At 41.0% G+C, this 12669-nt stretch overlaps 1 non-coding gene across 1 annotated transcript; it reads left to right on the forward strand.

Annotated features, from left to right (window-relative positions):
- Positions 1-10947: 10947 nt before the first annotated feature.
- Positions 10948-11019, forward strand: TRNAW-CCA. The gene has a single exon. It is a non-coding gene; the product is annotated as a tRNA-Trp (tRNA).
- The last annotated feature ends 1650 nt before the right edge of the window (positions 11020-12669 follow it).

Consider the following 12669-nt stretch of genomic DNA (forward strand, 5'->3'; position numbering starts at 1 on the left):
GGTCCATCTAATCAAAGCTATGGCTTTTCCAGGAGTCATGTATGGATGTGAGAGTTAGACCATAAAGAAAGCTGAGCACCAAAGAAATGACACTTTGAACTGTGGTGTTGGAGAAGACTCTTGAGAGTCCCTTGGACTGCCAGGAGATCAAAGCAGTCAATCCTAAAGGAAAGTGAAAGTGAAGTCGCTCAGTCATGTCTGACTCTTTGTGACCTCATGGACTGGGGCCTACCAGGTTCCTCCCTCCATGAGATTCTCCAGGTAAGAGTACTGGAGTGGGTTGCCATTTCCTTCTCCAGGGGAGCCTCCCAACCCAGGGATCGAACCTGGGTCTCCCGCATTCCAGGCAGAGGCTTTAACCTCTGAGCCATTGGTGGTGTTTGAATCCTAAAGGAGATCAGTCCTAAATATTCATTGGAAGGACTGATGCTGAAGCTGAAGCTCCAATACTTTGGCCACCTGCTGCGAAGACCCAACTCATTGTAAACTCTGATTCTGGGAAAAATTGAGGGCAGGAGGAGAAGGTGGCTACAGAGGATGAGATGGTTGGATGGCATCACTGACTCATCACTTACTCAATGAGTTTGAGTAAGCTCTGGGAGTAAGTGATGGGACAGGGAAGCCTGGCATGCTGCAGTCACTCCATGGGTCGCAAAGAGTCGGACATGACTGAGAGACTGAATTGAACTGAACTGAATCTGTGGGAGCAGGGGATAGCTTTACCAAAAAAAGAGAAAAATGTAGCAGATTCCCTGAGGGCCTTTCATCACCTCCCTCTTTCCACCTCTGATTCCACTGCTCAGGCAGTGGAGAGTTCCCATTTACTGAGTGTGGGCTGTGCCACTCAGCTTTGCTACCTGAAGCATTAGGACTTGGAAGTAGAGTGCAGAACTGCCCAGGGAGTTAATGCCCCTAAAGGCGAGTAGATCAATGCTCCATTCTAAGAAGAAGGAACATTTCTAAGAAGCTTTCATTGTGGTTTTCAGTAGGTCCTGACATTTCCTATAGCAACCACCTTGATAAGCAACCTTATTTACTTTCCTTCCTTTGTTTCTTCTATCTTCCCTCTTTCCTTTTTGCTCTCCTGCTTTCTGTGATTAGTTTCCAATTAAACTACCTGCACACAGGTCCTCAATTGAGGCTCTGCCTTTAGAGGAATCCACATGAAACATAATATGACATTTAAGCCGGGAGTTGAAGGATGTGAGTTAGAAGTTTGAGGGTATGGGTGGGTTGAGAGGCAAGTTACCTTCCTGGTAACTTGAGCATCTGGTGTAAAAGCACCAAGGACATAGAGGGTTTCTTGAAGGCCCTGAAGATGACAGGATGTGTGGGGAATGGTGGAACGTCAGAGTGTGAAAACTGACAAGTCTGGTAAGGGGCAGAGGCTAGAGAGGTATGTTGGTATCACTTGTCAAAAGCCTTCTGATGCATAAGAGGGATTCAACACTGTCTTGTAAGTGACCTAAGAGAACATGATCTCCAGGGCTGCAGTGATCAGAGGCAAGAGGCAGTAGGCAGAGAGACTAGCCAGGAGATGTTTGTAACTGTTCAGGTGAGAGAGGATGAACAACGGAGACTCAGAAATGAATGAGGAAGAGGGGTCAGATTGGAAGGATGTAGGAGCACTTGACTCAAGGGAGTTGGTGACTCCATGGGAGGCTGAAAGAGGATGAAGCTGAAGTTGCCATCCAGCTTTTTAGCTTGCTAGATCAGGTAGATGATGATGCCTTAATATGTTGAAAACTAAGCCCCAATGTGATGGTGCTTAAAAGTAGGGTCTTTGGGAGATGATCAGGTCCTGTGGGGGGAGCTCTTATGAATAGTATTAATGCCCTTATAAAAGAGACCCCAGAGAACCGTCTAGCCCTTCTGCCATGTGAGAACATAACAAAATACCTGCTTATGAACCAGAAACTGGTCCTCACCAGACACTGAATCTGCTGATGCCTTGATCTTGGACTTCTCAGCTCGAGAAATAAGAGAAATAAATGATATTTAAGCCATTCAACCTATGTTATTTTTGTTGTAGCAGCCCAGATGAGTCCATCTTGATGTGGAAGGATGGTTTGTCAGGTAATAGATTGGAGGGATTGGAATATCATATTAAGATGTTTGATACTATGAACCTGACACTCTGTTTTGAGAGTTACTACAGTTGAGAAAAAAAGGTCAGTGGATATGAGCTAGCCAGTTTAAAATACTAATACAATTTTCTATGGACTGGCAATATATCATGGATATATGGTTCCGTTCAGTTACTCAGTCGTGTCCGACTCTTTGCAACCCCATGAATTGCAGCATGCCAGGCCTCCCTGTCCATCACCAACTCCTGGAGTTCACTCAAACTCATGTCCATCTAGTCGGTGATGCCATCCAACCATCTCATCCTCTGTCATCCGCTTCTCCTCCTGCCCCAGTCTCTCCCAGCATCAGGGTCTTTTCAAATGAATCAACTCCCACGCATCAGGTGGCCAAAGTATTGGAGTTTCAGCTTTAGCATCAGTCCTTCCAAAGAACACCCAGGACTGATCTCCTTTAGAATGGACTGGTTGGATCTCCTTGCAGTCCAAGGGACTCTCAAGAGTCTTCTCCAACACCACACTTCAAAAGCATCAATTCTTCAGCGCTCAGCCTTCTTCACAGTCCAACTCTCACATCCATACATGACCACAGGAAAAACCATAGTCTTGACTAGACGAACCTTTGTTGGCAAAGTAATGTCTCTGCTTTTGAATATGCTATCTAGGTTGGTCATAACTTTCCTTCCAAGGAGTAAGCGTCTGTTAATGTCATGGCTGCAATCACCATCTACAGGGATTTTGGTAGGCTTCTTATTTGTGGTAATTTCTTGTTAACCTCAATCAAGAGGAGTGTAAAAAATTTTTAGAGACCTTAGCATAAGGTAGTTCATGCCAAAAGGCTTTCTGGAATCTCGGACCTCAAATACAGCCGTAGAAAGAGGGCCCAGGTAACTGTCATTCATTATGGACGCAGTTCCAGTTAGTACCAAAAACCTGTGATGGAAATTTATAAGTAAATTAAATTTCCTTAGAGAACTGGTTTTCAGTTTGGACTCATGGAGCCCGACCCTCAGATGAAAATTTTGTGAAGGGGCAGAGTGAGTTTGGGGCAATCTGTCCGACAGGTGAAGCTGGAGTCAGAATAGCACAATTCATAATAGGAGAACACATGGGTGAGACAATACAAATAGAGGAGGCAAGAAAAACCGAAAAAGCGTGGAGCGATTCAGGAGCAAGTCAGAGGCTAATAGCGATTGTCTTGGGATGGTTTCCCACAAAGCAAAGCCTGAGACAAGGATGTGGTTATGTTGTACGTGATTGATTATTGAGGGCCAGCTTCTTTTGACAAGCCTGTGAGAGAGAGATGGAAGCTAAATAGAGAAAGGGAAAATCCAAGCAACAGTATAATCTTATGTAAAATCTAGCCTCAATCTGGTCCATAAAGATGTCCTGCTTGGACCCTTTGAATCCTTTATCAGTCATTGGCCATCTGAAAGTGGAGGGCCTGGCTAACCTCCTGCAATGGTTAATTGTACAAGTCAAGAACGTTTTGGGATGAGGTTAATACTTACATTTCTGAATTCTGAGTAAAGCAGATTGCCATCCATAACACAGTGCGTGGTCCTTGTCCAGTCAGTTGAGGGCCTGAGTACAACAGAAAGACTGGCCTCTCAAGTGAGAGGGAATTCTCCTGCAGACCGCCTTTGAACTTCACATGCACCATCAACTCTCCAGGGTCTCCAGCCTGCCAGCTCACACTCCAGATTTGGACTTGCCAACTCTATAAAAGCACGAGTCAGTGCCTTATAATGAATTTCTTCCATGCTGTGTGTGCTTAGTCGCTCAGTCGTGTCCGACTCTTTGCGACCCCATGGACTGTAAGTTGCCAGGCTCCTCTGTCCATGAGGATTCTCCAGGAAAGAATCCTGGAGTGGGTTGCCATGCCCTCCTCCAGGGGATCTTCCCAACCCAGGGATTGAACCCAGGTCTTCCACATTACTGGCAGATTCTTAAATGTCTGAGCCACCGTGGAAGCCCGAATTTCTTCCATACACACATTCTATTTGTTCTATTTCTGTAGAGAATCCTGACTGAAACACCTTCTGGAAGTCTCTTTCTCAAGAGAGGTAGCTTTCATCTGCCAAGGGCAATTCTTTTTACAGAGATCACAAAATAGCCCTTTGCAGTGGTCTTCTCAGCAGCTGGTGGCTACATGCACCAGCTGAGAAACAGGATCTTGGTGAAGCACCAGTCTCCTTCAGGGAGCCTGTTTTTGGACATTCCTTTTATGGGGTACTTGGAAAAATGATGCAAGAATAAAGAGTAGTGAATAACATTTATTTAGTTGCAAGTTAAATTTATGGTCCTTTATAAATCCTTCCACAGTACTTTGTCAGTTCTTGCAAAGCTCCTTTTGGCAATATTTATTAACGTGGCACCATAATCTGGTGATTTCAACTTTTGGGGGCTTGAAATCAAAGAGATATACTGGGTTGACCAAAAAGGTCTTTCAGATTTTTCCAGTTAGACAATATGAAAAACCTGAATGGCCTTTTTGGCCAGCCTAACACATGGTCAAATTCCAGCTGCCAACTTACCTGCTAAGCAACATTGACACATGTAACTTCTGGCTTCTGAGTCTATATCTGTATGACAAATATTACAATAACTACCTCCCAGATGTGTCCTGAAGGTTAAAATTAAAAGTGAAATCATGCATGGAGAGCAACTAAAAGTCACCCGTGAATACTGAACTCTTGTGCCAGGCAGTGGGTTAAGCAACTTAAAATCTTTTTTAGGTTAAATTCTCACAACAGTTCTTTAAAGTAGGTATCATTTCCCTGGTTTTCTAATGTGGAAACCAAGGTGCAGAAGGGTTAAGATAAGAGCCTCAGGTCACCAGGCTGGAGGACAAAGGAGCAGACATTCTTCCGAGTGTCTACAGGAAACAAGGCTCTGTGTGGCTTCTGATAAATCGAATTCTAGAAGCTCTGAGGCTTGGTTGTCGTGGAAGCTTGAGGTCCTGTTTCAGGGATCGGAGTACAAGGAAACTACCTTCCCTTGCGGATGCACAGCAAGGGTGATGAGCCATGGGAATCTCTGGGACTCCAGCTACTCACTCTCGCTCGGTGGCTTCTAGAATCAAATGGAACATGCTGGGCGTGGCTCCGCCTAGTCCCACCCACCTGCCAATCATCTCAAATGGCACGCGTGACGCGGGGAGGCGGGGCAATGATGCACAGCAAGACGGCACTTCTCACCTCCACTTTGGTGCGTCTTCCGTGGGATGCAAGTCCTCAAACATCTCAGGGGGTGCAAAAGGTCATAAACCGAAAACCTGCTGCCTCTCCCATTTTTCACAGATTTCAATGATTTGGTCCCAATCCAGAAACTATCTTGAGACACTAAAAAAAAGGCAGCTGAATAGTCACCGAGAAAGACGGCTAAAACTCTCAGCGAGCTACTTTGACGGTACCAGAGGTATTTAATTTTCATGGTCTCGCAATAAACTTAAAGGCAAATTATAAAAGTAAGGTTCAGTTTTGGTAAGGCTCCAATTTATATGCTTTGGGCTTCTTCTAAGTAGCCTGTGGGGGCAGCTGGCTAAGAAAGTTGAATTTAAGACTTTTGCCAAGTGTCCTGCATGAAAATTTCCAGCATTTTCTGGCATTTCCAAAGGCGTCTCCATGTATACTCCTAGGCCTCGTATTTTCCACAAGCTTGGAAAGTGGGCCATGGTTACTGGGAGGTCAGGTTTTAAAGGGCAAGTGCTAAAGTTAGGGAGCAGTTCACTTTGCTTAGTGTATTTGGGGAAATCAGTGTTAAATTTAATTATTCCTTTAGTTTTAGAGTTGCCTTTCAAGTCTGAGTGAGGCCTGCAAGGGAGGTGGTTTGCCTAGTTGTTAAGAAATCTCTGAGCCTCAGTTTCTGTATCTGCGACTCGTGGATATTAATAACACCATCTCTGTGGTGATGTTCCTTGGAATAAATTCTATAATGACAGTGAAGTTGCTGGTATGTATTAAGTCCTGATACTGTAATCATTGACAGAGGAAACCCTCTGTTACAGCATGAACAAAACAGCTTGTCATCCCTGAGAGTGGGAAATAGAGCAGTCAGTGGGTTTTAATCCGGACAAGATTTGGTTTTTACAACTGGTTGCACACATCCCTCATTTGAGGGTTCAAATGGGTAGTTTAAGAGAGAAAATGAATGTCTGCGTTCTTGAAGACCAATTTGGGAGTGCAAATCGGGGATTTGGGATCTCATCAGAAAGTCGTGTTATTTAAATTTCTAAAACGAGCTGTTCTAATATGCCCTCAAGCCCATGTGTGGATCTGTTTGAACAACAGCTTTGAGTCATTTCTTCCAACAGCACCTACTAGGTAACTCAGGATAAAAATATTGTTTCCCGTGAATGGTGGAATCATCAGGAAGATAACAAATGGCCCTAGACTTCTGTGGGTGAAAGAGAATTCAAACTTGTTTCAGTTTTTCTGGACTTGAGAAATACCTTTGAGAGGTGACTGATGTGCAAATACAGGGTTCTTGCAAGTGATTCTGTGGATGACAACGCATGTATTACAATCTTGCCTTCTTTTTCTCTTTCCTCTGCCCCCACCCCCAATCTCTCACCAGACAGAATAGGTGAAGAGGTTGAGTTGTAGATCTCATTTCTCCTGTTTTGCTGCTTGTGAAGTCTGCCAACAGAATCCACCTTGACAAAGTCAAGGACTGTGCGTTTAATGTTGAACTGAGTGAATAAATTATGCATGAAATTGTACCGGAGTCTCTTGTGTGCAGAATTGCTCCTTTTGATATGAAAGGTTAATTCAGAAAGGAGTCCAAAATAGCTGGAAATTGTGGGGATAAGTGGATAGTATTCACTGTTGTGAGCTGTTATTACTAGAAATTGCATTCCCCTCTCTGGCATCCCTGGAGATTTCGCTTTGCCAGTGAATATAAACTGTACTCAATAGAATAGCATTTAGGAGTAACAGGAGTGTATGTCCACACACAATAAAGTATTCTAATGGTGTTTTAAAAAGAAGTTGTACTTTTTCATGTATATCATGCACCCCAAGGAAGAATTTCTATTGCATTCAGGTCAAGAACAAGGCGTATCCAACATAATGAGTTTTGAGCGTGTCTGTATTGCAAGGGGCTGCCTGGGACTCCTATTTTGGAGCCTAGGCTGGTCCTACCCCTGATTAATTATGCAAGCCTGCTTCCTGAAAGCCCAAACCATCCTTGCTTCAAGAAGGAACCGCCCCAAATTGTTTTATCACTATATCTTACACATCCAGCTTTAATTTAATCTTTGGTAAATTTATGAAGCTCTTCAACCTGTTTCACTTAAATGTCCTTTTAACACACAGTCTTATATCATTTTTATGTTAGTTCATTATTTCCAGCAGAAGCACGTAGTTGTCTGGAAAGCTAAATTTTCCTTAAAATACACATCCACATATTTTTGGAGCTTGTTAGAGACTCCTTTTTGTGTTTCCATCACAAGGGAACAGAATTGTGCCACCAGACTGTGGAAGTTGTTTATTTTTGTCCCTCTTATGTACATTTTCAGAAACCATCTCCTTCTTAATCTCCACTAGGGACCAGTAGTTTTTTTTCTCTAATTATAAAGTGGTCTCATTTCTGACCTGGGGTAGTTTTAAATTTTAATTCCCGACTTGTGTTTATAAACTGTTAGACTACATTATCCTGTTGGGAACATTGAGAGAAAGGCTTCAGTCTTTTGTGTTAGTTTTAACAATTAGATATTCATTCAGTGTCTTAAAATGTATTTTGGGTGAACGAAAAATGCATTTTTGATGTTGATTTTTTTCCTTTGGTATTTCACTTATCTATATTTCACATTAGCAGTGAAGCTTTTCAAACTCTGGATGAGTGATGGTGATTTGCTGTAATATTATTAAAAATCTAAGAGGAGTGAACATAATTGATAGGATTACTGTTTTGTTTTTAACTCTTCACTTTTGGTTTCAAAATGTTTATGTGGAAAAAGGTATAGACATCTTGGCATAGGGGATATATTTTTACATATTTTGGCAGATTCTGGGTCAAAGCTGCTCAAACATCAAGGAGCCTATGGGTTGGTTTTTTTTTTTTAAGAGTTATTTTCTGCCTTTATGGTAATACTAAGGATCATTGAAAATGACTAATCCTTGCCCAACTCATTAATGCCAGGAATGTTGAGTTTCTTTATTCTGTTGTCTGTGACTCATTAGTCTGTGTTCTGAACAGCAAATTGGCAAAATGGCCTCTTGTCACTGGAAAGTATTCCTTTTGCACTTGGAGAATATAATGTACCTGAGGGGCTGCAAAAATATTTTTCTTGCAGATCTGGATGCCCCAGGCTGCTAAAACCCGAGGCAGTATAGAATTATGCTTAGTGTCCCAAAGACCTAATTATAGTACTGTCTACCCTTGTGGTACTACTTTCAATGTATTTTAAAATATTTGGGGCCAAATAAAGATGCTTTTTTTTGATGCAGATTCAAATACCTTTAGCAGATCAAACTGAAACCAATCCCTGAATAAACAATTTTGTAGCACTGGGGACCAGTATTAAAGGGAGTAAAGACGCTCATTAGTGTCTGATCATAATTTACAAAATTCTACAAGATTAAGAAGTTTTCATACAATTCTGTAACATACACATCCATGCACGAATAAAACAAACACTGAAGTTCTTTTAAGAGGTGTTCCATTTAGTATTTACATATATTATGTATGTATAGAATAATGCATATAGTTGTTTTATAGTCCTTAATTGTACATATAAAACGAATAATTTCAAATATTTTATAAAATTTTAAATGTTTTGAATGTATTATAAATATATTTTAAATATTACTTGAATGACACAAGTATATTTTATATAATTTTAAGCATAACATTTAAATATATTATATAAATGTTATGCTTAAAATTATGGTGACAGATTGTTAACTTCTACCCCAGACATTTTTGCCAGCAAAGAATCACCCAAAGAAACAATTTAGAAGCAAATGGAGACTCTTTTCCGCAAAGTAATTAATACCTTTAAAAGCATGTTTGAAATAACTAGTTAAGCAAGAGAATCAATCTCTTTTAAAAGCTTCCAATTCACCAGAGGCCCCTTCAAGAGCACGCACCTGCTCACCAGCCGTTCAACACCCTGACACCATCAACACTTTCTTTATCCACCCTCCTTTTTCTTGTGGGAGGAAAAAGCAGATATATATTTCCTTAAAAATTTATACATCACCCCACCCCCAAGACCCCAAAGCATGAGGCACTCAATTTTCATTATGAAGTGACTAGTGAATATTTAGAAGCCTGCGTTTAAAATTGCATGTATTAAATGCACATAAAATGAATATATTGTTTGTGAAATATTAAACACAAGTCCTTTTTTTTCCTAGTTGTTAAGCACAAATATGGGCCTGCCATGCATGTGTGTTATCTTGAGAAAATGTGGGGCTTTATTATGCTTCTTTAAATCATACTAAGTATTCCTTTTAGCTATAAAGGATCGTTTCCTTTGGTAAGTGTTTTGTTGTTTTTTTTTTCTCCTTTTGACTGAGGATAACTTCACAAAAGCATATGTAAGTTAACCAGAAATGCAAAGAAAAAAATAACACTTTTTCAGAAGTGATGTATCTTTTTAATAATCACTTGGGGGCAATAGAAAAGGCAATTTTTAAAATGAAAGTAATCTTTAGGAAAAATATTATGAAAAGGCTTTATTAGTATTCTGTTGTGTTGTGTTAGCATCCATTTCATGGGAAAAGACGTTTCTTTTTAACAAGATACTCCATGGCAAGAAAATTATTTTTTTTTCTTGTTTGGCACAATTCCAATCCTTTTTTCCTTTGCCCTCCCAGTGGATGAAATGATCTTAGTGGAAAACACATTTTTTTTTGGAAGAACAGATTTACAGGTGAATGTGACCAATGAAAATATTTGAAGTGAAAAAATGAAAATCAAATGATTGTTGTAGATCCTTATAGTGAGCAGTTGGGAGTTCTGCTGACTTCGTGTCAGGAATGACCATCTATCCCAACTGATGAGGGAGCACATTTTAATCCACTAAGGTTGTGTATTGATTTTGGCAGATTTGCAGTGTGATATGTGCAATAGGTGTTTTTTCAGCTGGTACCAAGTATATCCAGTACTAATATTTATTTTATTTTTAATTATATTCTTATGCTTTCCAGTTTTTAGGTGTAAAAGTTGATATTTACCCTTGATATATTGGGTTGGCAAAAAAATTCATTTGGATTTTTCTGTGAGATGTTACGGAAAAACCTGAATGAAAAATTTGGTTTCTGTACTACTTGGAAGCCTGGGAGAACTGTTTCTGTTTGAAAGTTGTGTGTACTATTTTCCTATTGCTGTTGTAATAAAGTACCACATTACAAACAATATACATTTAGAATATTACCCTTCTAGGTCTCACTGAGCTAAAATGAAGGTTCTGGCAGGGCTGTACTCCTTCCTGGAGGCTGGTCATTTGTATCCTTGTCTTTTCCAGCTTCTAAGGGCCACCTGGATTCCTTGGTTCATGGCCTCTTCTTCCATCATCAGAGGCAGCCAGGTTGCACCCATCTGACTGTTCCTCCATAGTCACATCTTCCTCTGCCTGTCACGTTAGCAGGAAAGGGCTTTGTTAAGGACTTATGTGACCAGGTTGGGCTCATTCAGGTAATTCAAGCTCAACCACCATATCAAAGTCCTTAACATCTGCAAAGTTCCTTTTTCAGATTAGGTAACATATTCACAGGTTCTGAGGATTTGGATGTAGACATTTTGGGGAGGCCCTTATTCTGCCCATGTGCACAGAAAGATGCAGAGAGCCCCACAGCAATGGCGATGACTGCCATCAGTGTTCTTTGGTGCCTCCTTTGTGCCTTTTGGGGCTTCCCTGGTGGCTCAGAGGTTAAAGCATCTGCCTCCAATGCAGGAGGCCCGGGTTCGATCCCTGGGTCGGGAAGATCCCCTGGGGAAGGAAATGGTAACCCACTCCAGTATTCTTGCTTGGAGAATCCCATGGATGGAGAAGCCTGGTAGGCTACAGTCCACAGGGTTGCAAAGAGTCAGACACGACTGAGTGACTTCACTTTGTGCCTTTTACAAAAATGACCACCTATGATGTATAGTCGGCACTCAGTGAGTATTTGTTGAGAAAATGAATGGATTTATTGATTCTTATCTGTATTCATCAGATGGCATTATTTGGAGCATTTAGCGTAAGTGGGAAGGCACTTCAGCACTGGTTACTAGCAGAGAAATAGGTCTTACAGGAATTTATTGATATTTATAAACTAATCCATGGGTTGGTATAACATTTGCCAGAGCCATGAAGCTACAGTAACTTAAAACTAATCATCAGGTGTTGGAAAAAAGTCACTGCTTATGCTCAGAAGTCAGAATTGAAACCTGTACAGCTGTTCCCTGAAGAAAGCAGACAGCAGAAGGTCCATAACTCTTGAGTGTTTCAACCCTTCAACTCTTGAGTTAAATATATCGGGAGAGGATGGAACCAAATTCAGCTCACATGGGCTACTTAGAGTAATCTGGTGTTCTGGAAGATTCTTCTTCGGTGTGGTCAGTGGAGTTACGAAGCTTCTGTTAATTGAGTTTTGGTTGGCATCAACCTCATGTGACTCTTTGAGAGTGAACAGAACACACAACTACCTTTGTTCCTATTGCAGATTGGAGATCCCAAAGTGCAAAAAGGCTTCAGAAAAAGACCTGCCTTCAAATCCTGCATAACTGGGTAACAGAGTATCTCTAAAACAGAGGTAATGTCTACCTTGTTGATTGATGGAAGCATTAGCAAGATTTTTACCAGGCCTAGCATAGGAACAACAAATATAGTAGGTACTCAATAAGTTTTATTATTATTTACAGAATTTCTCAGCCAGCTTCTAACATTGCCGGTGATGTTTTGTTATACAAAAGTGTCATTCATCTCAGGTAATTAAGAGGTGCATTTTGGTTAAGAGTGTAGATTCTAGATTTATTCATCCATTTATTCATTCTTTTTTTTTTTTTCCACCATTCCAAAATTCCCTATTGCTGTTATGAAGACAATGAAGGACAGAGTAGTCGTGATCTGTTGTGTCATGGCTCTTGCACGCTAGTGAAAGGGACAGGTCATCAAGTAAATGAAAAAAATCAGGCTCATATACCAAGTAGCATGCTATGCTATGCTAAATCGCTTCAGTCATGTCCGACTCTGTGAGACCCCAGAGACTACAGCCCACCAGGCTTCCCTGTCCCTGGGATTCTCCAGGCAAGAACACTGGAGTGGGTTGCCATTTCCTTCTCCAATGCAGGAAAGTGAAAAGTGAAAGTGAAGTCGTTCAGTCGTGTCCGACTCTAGCGACCCCATGCACTACAGCCCAACAGGCTCCCCGTCCATGGGATTCTCCAGGCAAAAGTACTGGAGTGGGGTGCCATTGCCTTCTCCAAGTAGCATATAAGCTTTTAAAAATTGAGGTTATCTTTCATCCTTCATTCCTCATGCTCATTTTTTCAGGGAATACTTCTACTGCTAATACTACTTCTATTAATTCTATTAATAGGGAGTTTTGGAATGTGTGGGGAATAAAAGAATGAATAAATGGATGAATAAATC

This window comes from Bos indicus x Bos taurus, chromosome 22 (genome assembly GCF_003369695.1).
Source record: "Bos indicus x Bos taurus breed Angus x Brahman F1 hybrid chromosome 22, Bos_hybrid_MaternalHap_v2.0, whole genome shotgun sequence".
Taxonomy (NCBI): domain Eukaryota; kingdom Metazoa; phylum Chordata; class Mammalia; order Artiodactyla; family Bovidae; genus Bos; species Bos indicus x Bos taurus.